Consider the following 10,913-nt stretch of genomic DNA (forward strand, 5'->3'; position numbering starts at 1 on the left):
CATCATCAATGATGCTTTTAGATGATGCTTAATAACACTAGCATTCACTTTTCTGCTGTAAAAATTCAATCATTGCAGTTATTTTAGGTGCGTTGACATAGCAGGCATACTGAATTCCATAACAATGGTGACTAAAAGAAAAAGAAAGGGTGTGGATCAATGATATTTGGAATGTTAGTAGTAGGAGAATAAATTTACAACATGGCAGCACCTGTTTTATACAATATTTTGTTCTCCCATTACGTTTCAGTATACATTACATTTAATCTGCCCCTAGTAGCAAGAAACATTATTAATAGAGAGAATGCAGAGACCTTCTATTTAACATGACTCTAAAAAGTAATTATTTATATATAAGTAAAATGATCAGGTCAGATAAGATTAATTTTAGACTGTTTTTTTTTTTTTAAATCAAGTGTTAATGACAAATATTGAATATAATTACATATATTAATGTAGATAAATAAGAATAAACATATTTTACAGTAAAATAATCTTTAAAAACCAATAAAAACTTTCAGGAGTAACACACAAAATATCTTTCAGTAACAGGCAATAACAGTAAATTAAAGAAAATAATATTAAAAATTTTCTACTGTGATTTTTGTTGGCTTTGACTTGGTCGACATTTCTGCCGGCTCTGTGACGTCATCTGAAGCAATCTTTGTTGTAATACATCAGCAGCAATTCTCATCATTTGTTTTACTGTAGCTGTATCTGTAATTATAGGTGAATACATTTTACCACTACTATTAATGTTTAATATAGGCCCAGATGAACTTAGTTTAGGTCCACCTAAATTAATTTTAGGCCCACTTGCAGAACTTACTCTAGGTCCAGCTGGAAGCGTTCTGGCACATGTAGAACTATCTGTACTTCTTTGTGAATGTCTACTTCCTGCAATTTTGTTTGCAGTGCCATGAAATTCTACTGCTTTTGTTTCAGATAATATTTTCTGCAAATTATGCTCAGTAATGCCACCTCCAGGCATAATTGTTATCCTGTTTTTGGCATTTATCATTAATTTCTTAATTAAACCACTACCATTTTCAGCTGTATCAGCCTGTCCACTCGTTAATACTCGTTTAAATCCTAATTTTATTAGAATTTCTAGTGCTTCAAATGGATCTACTACAAGATCAAATGCTCTGTGAAATGTTACTGGAATAGGTGCAGCAGCATCTAAAAGTTTTTTGCATGCACATACATTAATAGTTTTTTGAGGAGTTAAAATACCAAAAACAAAACCATCAACATAATTCTCTTTAAATACAATTATATCAGTTTTCATTGCTTCAATTTCATCATCAGAATATGTGAATCTGTCATCACCTGATGGACGTATCATAACATATACTGGTATCTTAACCTTGTTTCTAACTATATGATAGAGTCCTATGGATGGTGTTAGTCCTCCTTCGCTTATTGCACTACATAATACTATTCTGTTGGCTCCACCAGCTGAAGCATTTAATGCTGACTGTATACTATCTACACATACTTCCATTTTGATTCTGGAACAAAACATGAGAATTTTATAGTGACAATTCTTGAATCAATTCTTAACTGTTGTTAAAGGGAGTAGTTTCATGAAATATCTGATTTAATGATTCAACTCATTATTAATTTTTAATACTTTTAAAGTAAAAAAATGGCATATAATTTGAATATTTTAAATACTTGTAATATCTCATGTGTATAATGTGGTGAACACCAATATTAAAATTAACATAGAAGAATAGGTATACACTAATCAATACATAAGCAGATATGCAATCCTACATTGTCCTTATATTTGAGGTTTACAAATATTTTACATCTGGTTAATATTTAAATTAAAGAAAAATGGTATTCATCCCATAACTACTATACACATTCAATTTCTAATTGAAAATTAAAAATAAACTAAATTCTTTCGGGAATATTAACCCAGAAAGTCTGTTGAATAAATTTTGTTAATTTCAGAATTTGGTTGTTATAATTAATGTTCATAGTTTATCAGGGAATTTTGTCCTTTGCTACAGAAGTTGCCAATACAGTGTCTGAAAATATATTTGCTTCCTGTGAGGAGGTAACTATATAATCCCTTATCAAACTCAACTTGCATCTTTGAAGTAAGTACTTATATTAGTTTTGTCTAGTGGACAAATAGACCACATAAAAAATCTAGTGATGTAGAAAGTTTTAATTTCCACATCAAAGCCTTCAACTTCTGGGTTGGGAAAATTTTAATTACTTAAAGTTTAATAAAATGGATCTATATTAGTTGTGAAGTCTTGTTATTTTCTTCATTAAATCATCCAAAGATTAACAAATAGTAAACATTTCCTACAAGGAATTATGAACCTTTAGATCTAGATCCATTAAAGACATTGCAGTTAAGCAAAATAAATTTAGATTAAATTCTCAGCATTTTTTAAATGACTCACTGAATACAGATAGACCTGTAAAAATGGGGAATATAATTTTAATAAAGCTGTTACCATACCCCGTAAATTGTTATATCTATATTTATATTTATTTACTAATTCAATTTTTTTTTATAAATCCCCAATTTAGACATTAGACATTAGAGCCTTAGCTTCTGTCTCAATGTACAGTAGTAGGTTAATTTAATAAATAATTTATCAAGTGTGGATTCAATTTCTTGTTATACAAAGAGAAGTGTTGTAAATACATAGCAAAGATTTAGATCTGCATATTCTCACAGTTAGAATTAATCAATCAATCAAAATTTGAAGCATGTTATAAAGGAGTATAAATAATCTAATTTTAAAAAAAACACATTTCAACTAAGAATGACTGGAGGACCACATTTAACGTTTTAAAATAAAAAATCAAAGAAATTAATCATAAATTTTGTTTTTAAAAAAATATAAAATTTGTAAAAAAATGAAATAAACACTTTAAATTTAATTCTTGTATTTATTTCACAGTAAACCTTTATTTCTTGTAGTTTGAAAAAAAAATTAAAGAAAAAACATAAATTGAGTATTTTTTTAGTGTTACTGTTCTGTATCATTGACAACGATTTAATCATTATTTTTCTATAAAAAGTTTGTTCTTAATGATATGTACTAACAGTCCTGTGATTACTAAATTTCAGTCCATTAGATAAGTTTACCTCTTAACAAGTAGGTCAAAAAAAAATAGTGATTCATTGTGGCAGGGCTATTTATAATGATATAATCCAACTTCAACCCTGCTGCTTCGACCAAGAAATTATCCTACAGTAGATAGCTTTATTGCAACAGGATGGCGCCACTTGCCATATAGCTTACTTTATTATGGAGATCCTACAGGATTTTTACAGAAGAATCATTTCTAAAGGATTGTGGCCACCAAGATCCTCTAATCTGACTAGTCCAAACTTTTTTCTGTGGAGTTACTTAAAAGAAACTGTTTACAGGAGCAATAATTGAAGACAAATATTACCAATGCCATCCAGGAAATAGGCAGGGTACAGCCAACAAGAGAGACTGGCCAGGAACACGGTCAACCACGTGTGATAAGTGCATAGAAGAGGATGGACATCATTTTCAACACTTTCTGTAAATTATTATGTAAGTGTTTGCCAATAAACTATTATTTATAGACTAAACTTAGTCATGGGGCCTCTTTTTAAGTTGAACACTCTGTGGTTTGCCTAGGCACTAGCGGAGCTCCTAAAAATTTCAAGTTAATTTTCAGACAACTTGTTGAAAATTTGAAAAAGTACTGTTTTGCCCATTTATTTATTTTTATTTCTTTGAATGTATTCTTTTTAATAAAATTAACATACATTAAACTTAATAAATTGATTACTATTTTAAAATAATTAAAATTAATTAATTTAAAATTATAAATTAATTAAAATTAAATTATAAATAAAAACTTTAAGATAAAGAATTAAAATAGTAATTACTTTAAAAGAATTACTATTATTCATCTGTATTGCTAATGTGGTATCAGAGAAATCTAAGATGAAGCCTATACTAATAAAATCTTCTTTTTCATTTAAGTAGGCTATAAAACATGCTACAAAAGATAGAAAAAGTAGTGAAGTCAAAGTTATCTTTTTTATTGAAAGTTAATTACTTGTTCTGTAAGTACGACTTCATTTAAAAATGGAACTGAGCTTATAGCCTTTTATAAGGCAATGTAAACAAGTTATCAACCAGATATAAGCATACATTACTATTTGTCTGCTTATCTGCAGTATAAATATGTTTTTTTTAAATTTATTATAACATAGTTTAAGAAAAACTGTTTAATAAAGAAATATCCATCATACTAAGGACCAGTTCTTTTAATATGAAGTTCATCAATGAAGTGATTATTTTTCAGTTTTTAAAACTAATCATGACAATTTATTATTTGTAAGAAATGTAACAGAGTATTCCTTTAATTGTAATGTTGAAAACATATAGTTAATCACTGGAGTGACCGTCAAAAAGTTAGTTTGTTTACAATATTGGCAATAGTTTAATTCAGTTTTCTTGCTATCTAAGTTTAATATTTACATTTCTTAAGTAACATTAAATCCATGATTGGTGCCTCAAACTTTCTTTAAGTGATAATATTTAACTCAATTTACAGAGGTCATATACATTCAATTATTTATAGTAACCATAACCAAGACTAACACCAACCAATCATTTGGATGAAATGGGTTTATACTTTCTTCAGCATGTTTACTTGGCCAATTTGAGAGTGAATCAATCAAAAAAGTAATATTCTAGCAACAGCTGAACCATTTGAACTTAAATTGCTCTCAAAGCCCAGTTGAAAAGTTGTCTTGGGCACCCTAACCATAATTCTGAGCACTCTATTGTAAACTTATAATGTAATTTCATCTGCAGCATACTACAAAACATTTGATTATTATAGGCTGTTAAAACAAAAACATTTGGTTATGTAAAACACTTTACCAAGAGTTAATAACTAAAGTAAAGTAACTTAACTTACTAGATTAAATGGGTAAGGAATATTAATCAAGATAAAAATTGTTTAAGTAATATACTATCCTGGTGAACATCATATTGCAATGGAAATCTTTAGTTCACTAATGTTCTATCATGAGTTTAATAAATAAATATTCATTCACTCCAAGTCTTGAAAAACAGATTCTAAAATGTTACTACTACTATCCAGTAGCAAATTTATATTAACTAAAGCTTTAAATAATTTTACACCACTATAATAAAACATACAACCATTAGCAAAACATTTTCTTATTACAATGCAAAATTATCCCACCATTTATACATAGCACTGGGCTGTTATTAACCTGTCATTGTAAATCAATTCAAGGTTCAATTCCTAATAAAGGTTAATTGTTTTTATTCATATTTGAATACTAGAAAGTGGATACCAAAGTACTTTGGTGGCTGGGATTCAATTTACTACATGTGTCAGGAATGGTCGGCCAAGTATTCACAAGACTACACCTCATTTACATGTCATACAAATTATTGTCACTTCATTGGGCCGTGGAGGTTGCTTATTGTTCACAAGTTGAACAGATTGCAACATACACATTAGAAGTAATAAAATATAAATATATATTTACATTATGTTTGATTGAAATTTATAAAAGTGTTAAATGTTATAAAAATTCAAATCATGCTTAATTAGAAGTGAAGATTTACAGTAATCGAAAACATACTGATTATAATTAGCTTATTTACGGAAACATTACACCACTCACCAATGTAACATTTTTAGTATTGATTTAAATATGGTTAATCAGTTTCTATTAAAGAAAACAAATTAAAACCAAGATGAAATAATGAATAATTAAATAAAGCAACTAATCTCTAACAATCAAACTGAGTTTTTTTTAATGTAACTACTCTCTCTATTATATGAATAAGTATTATAGTATCTTTTAAAGATACAGAATTGCAAAGGAGTAACAAAGCCATGAAATAACACCAATTGCCATTATGCTTAAACCAGATTGTAAAATAAAAATTTTTCTTGAATCTCTCAAAAAAAATAATGCAATAAAAACTTGCCTGTTGCTATTGAAATTAGAATTTTCTCTCTGAGGTTAATTAGACTACACAATTTAAAGAAATATTTTGACATTTTTAACTAAATTATAATTTTATTTGGTTGTAAAATACACATGGAATTAAATTTGACATCATTAAAAGACACATTTATTATCTTAACATACTGCCAAAATTGTTGTAAGTTTTATTTTCAATTTTGTTTTGTTTTGTGTTAGTTTTCACCCATTTAAACACAGTCTGTTTATAAAAAAATGAAATTTTATTAAACATCATTGCTACCAACATACATAATTCTTAAAAAAAAAATTAATTAATTAATTTGATATTCAATTATTTTTGTTACAGATGTTTGAATAATGTTGTAACATACATTACTATTAGGCTGCTGCTGGTTGTGTGAATCAGGTGATTAATTAGTGAATTCATTTATTCTCACTTTTTTCTTTCTTTCCCCTTAACTTATGTAATAAAATTATAGAAAAAGTAATTATTTTCAACTGATAATATTAATAAATTAAAAAATATGATTTCCAAATACAAAAAAAAAGTAATCTATTTGTTATCTAACTATTTGGATCAGTAATCCAAATATTAGGATGCCTATGAAGTTAGCATGTGATGTCAGATTCAAGGTTGACTGATTTCTTACTATTGCTCTCCCATGGCACCATATTGTTGTTTATATAGTTGTTTTAAATTGAATAATGTAATCAATCGGCTTTGCCACCAACTTTGAAATTTCAACCATAGATACATTTTCTGAAATTTCACTAGGGAATTGGTTGAAATTTATAGGAACTGATTGTTGTGTTATGCAATAAATGAAATAAATGTACGATAATAGTGTGAAATATTTCCACGATATTGATTTTTAATAATAGAATAAAAACGAATGACGAAGAGTGTTTCAAATTACTCTCAATGTTACCAGCGGTGATAATATTAAAAACAAAAAATCAGTCATCTTGGATTTGAAATTGAAACTATTTTCACGGATATTTTTATAATAGTTATTCGTAAAAGCTTCCAACAAAATTTTATACATTAAAAATAAACATGTTAAAGGATAACCAGACCACAAACAAATGTTAATGAAATCAGCTTTGGAATTTTTGACGCATTATATAAGATATATAATAATATACATTTATAACCGGCGATGAAATATGGGTTCGAAAAACGTTATTCAGTAGAGTGGTATGAACTTCAGTGACCGATGAAAACCAAAAATACAGACAAAATCTGAATAGTTTTAAATACAAGTTGACCACGATTTTTTGAAAACGATTAAGTGTCTGTTGATCACCGTCTGGGAAGAAAACAATCATTAATAAAGAATATACAGTGAAAAGTTCTGTACGTTCATCGCAATTTCTCAAAACTCGATGACTTGAGCAGCTGAAAAGAGGGCGTGTTGAATAGTTACAAGATATTTCGCTCATATTCGACGGGTCGTCTGCCGGGTGGACTTTTCTTGTTTCATCAGAACTGCAAGTAAAGTTCGTTCGGAAAGTTGCGGTGCATTGGAATTATAATAACAAAACTTTCTTAATTAACACTTTGTATTTTTACTTTATTTTTTATTGAAACGAATATTTCAATAACTGGATTAGTTTATAAAAGGTGTTGAAAATGACTTTCTCCAACATCAATACACTGTACTCTCTGTTCTTTCTAAGAAGGGGAGACATCACATAAACACACTGCAGACGAAAGAGCGCTGTGAAAGGTGTGCCTAATGCACACTAAACCTACAATTTTTTGTAATTCTTCACAAAATTTTATACTCATTTTCCACTTTATTTAATTATAATTCTAATTACTATTGCAATCTATTTAATTATATATTTACTATAATTATTTAATTTATACTTAATTTTATACTAAACTTATAACTTTTTAATACATCACAAAATGTTTAATATAATAAAACCTACGAAAAAAATAATATTCCAAACAATAACTACAATATTATTAAAAATAATTTAATAGGTAAAATAAATAACTTGAACAAAACTATCACTTCGAAACATTAAGAAAATTGCTTACCGCATTCTGTCAGTGTCCAACAAACACTGTATTCCCTCTATTGTATCCGATTTTTCATCACTCCCAGAAGTTGACGTTGACGACGAATCATCTCTAACATTAATTATTAGTTTGTCGGCCACAACATCGAGAAAATGATCTAAGTCCCACATTTTCTTTTCTTCTTTTGTAACTTGCTTTACTAACTGTTTCCACTTATCAGTTGATAGATAGTTCACGCCATTTTCAAGCAGCATTTTAACATCTTTCATTTTATATGTATTATTATTTCGGCCAACATAACCTTTTACTTGGCTCCATACTAACTCAATCGGATTAAGGTGATAGTGATAACGGGAAACCTTAACACCATATGATCTTTCGTTTCAGCCAAATCATCGATTAAAAATTTATTAAATTTGTCACGCTTGTGTTTTACATGTTCAAGGAGTTCTGCTTTTAAACTGTTTTCTCCAAAGTGGATTTTTTTGATCGCAGCCGTAAAGCAATTTCTTTTTTCTTCTGTGAACTGTTAGGAATATTTTTCAGTTTTACACTACGGCACAGAGCAGTGTCCATTGCAACAATACTATTTCGGGTAATAATGACAATATTTTTTTCTAACTACTTCCTAAAATATCTCCATTCATGTCATTGTGGTAGTCTCCAGATTTTTTGTATTCAAAAACGAGTAATCCCCCCCTCTAAACATTCATTTTCATTGCCAGTACCACAATTACTCGCTTTCCTTTATTTTTTGGAGGTTGCAGGCCCCTGCTTAATCCTAACAGAAATGCTGTTTTTACCGATGTAACTGTCGTATCACACCAAATTCTTGAAGTGGTGTGGCCTTCATTTAGCCACGTCTCATCCAAATAAAATATATTTCTACCCGTTTTTCTATAATTTGCTATCTTTTTAAAATAATCATGCCGCCAAATTATGATCTCTCGATCAGCAATTACACTTTATTTCTTTTAATAAATTTAAAATTCATCGACTACATTAATTTGTATAAACTAGTGCGTCCAATCTTTGGTAAACTCTTGTCACTGTTTATCACAGCCAGCAATCTCTTTAAGCTTGTTATTTCATTTTGAAAAAAGAAATTACGTACAGGCAATCTTATTAAATTTTTGTCAAATTCATCCAATTTTCCTAGCACAGGTTTTTCACCTTTTTCTGTTTTTAAGAGGAGTTTCTACCTTTCTTTTCCTATTTATTTCAGTCGGTAATTTATTAATACAACTAACCGACACACCAGTTTATTCAGAAACTAGTTTCACTATTTCCTTTTTTAACCAATATAAGATTTTTCTCCAGCAGTTGATTGAATACGTTTAAATTTTTTTTCACCACTCGCAAATCTTTCCCTTTCCTGTGCCTATTAAAAGATGTTCCTGAATTATCAGCCATATCGATAAACTATTCGAATACACACACATACAGACTAACCACACTATCAAATCTCATAATAATCAGTAATAATCACACAATAACCGAATATACACACACACTAATGCGTACTAATAAAAGTACTGAAACACAGAACTACAATTAAAATATCCAGTATGGAATAAGAAAATTTATATTGCAATTTTGAAGCTGGTGATAAACAACGATATTTGCTTCCAAACATCCGGTAGTTACAACAGCTCGGCGCGTACATTAGTGTGCTGCATATACTCGCACTACCACACTCCCAGTTTGTTTATTTCATATCTCCTTCTTAAAACGAACACAGTATACACGTTTCAATTTTCAATTTTTTCAAACACTTTAACCATCCGATGTACTGGAAAGTCTCGTACGTATGCCGTTATTGCGGTTTTTAGTTCCTCAGTCGTGCATGGTCTGTTGCAATACACTGCTTGCTTCGCTGCTCCTCATAGAAAGTAATCTGGGGAAGTCAGATCGGGCGATCGTGCAAGCCACAAACCCCTGATTCGTTCACCAAAGACATATCGCAAAATATCGTTAGCTGTGGCGCCATCTTGTTGGAATCAACCATAGTTGATTTTCACTTCTGTTAACTGACTAATGAAGTTTGTTAAAACAGCACAATAACGATCACTATTAACTATGTTTTCAAAAAAAAGATTGGTCCCACAATATTCGTTCACACACACCGACCAGACTCCAATTTTTGCTTCATGTAATTCATGGGGGTTGGTTGTCGACCACAGTCGTGTAGTTTGTGAATTAATATACCCTCCCAGATGAAATCAGGTTTTATCTATAAAAAACGTAATGTCGAGAATACCTGCGGAATTTTTATCAATAGAAAGTTTAAACCATTGACAGTAATTTTGTCTTTTGGCACGATTTGTAGGTTTCAGTTCTTGAACACACACTACTTTGTAGGGGAAAAGTTTCAGTTCTTTTCTTTTTTTTTTCAACAGAGCCTGTTGACCGAAATTTTTTGATAAGAGTTCAAACTGCATTGCGGTGAGGAACAGGAGTATATTAAAACCTTTCAGTAAACTGTGTTTCACTAATTCTAGTATACTTATCAACTTAACGAAAGACATGTTCAACAAGAAAAATGAGTTCCTCTACCGAAAGAACCATTACGTTCCTCAACTATTGATTCCGATAAACGAAAAGAAGCCCGTTCAATCACAACTCAACAACTGATGTCTTGGTTTATTACTGAGCAACTCCTAACGAACCCACCTAACGCTTAAAGAACAGAATGCACCATAATTTTATTCTAAAACATACTCTCTCTTTCTCTCTTTTTTCAGTTTAGCTTCCTGAACCACAATAAGGTTCAGAGGTTGAATGGGGAGATATGTATGAATGTAAATGAAGTGTAGTCTTGTACAGTCTACATTCAAGTCAACCATTCCTGAGATGTGTGGTTAATTTAGACCAACCCAACAG

At 29.7% G+C, this 10,913-nt stretch overlaps 1 pseudogene; it reads right to left on the bottom strand.

Annotated features, from left to right (window-relative positions):
* Positions 1 to 529: 529 nt before the first annotated feature.
* LOC142322710 (copper homeostasis protein cutC homolog pseudogene) lies at positions 530 to 8,299 on the bottom strand (annotated as a pseudogene).
* Positions 8,300 to 10,913: the final 2,614 nt, after the last annotated feature.

Source organism: Lycorma delicatula, chromosome 4 (genome assembly GCF_047948215.1).
Source record: "Lycorma delicatula isolate Av1 chromosome 4, ASM4794821v1, whole genome shotgun sequence".
Lineage (NCBI taxonomy): Eukaryota > Metazoa > Arthropoda > Insecta > Hemiptera > Fulgoridae > Lycorma > Lycorma delicatula.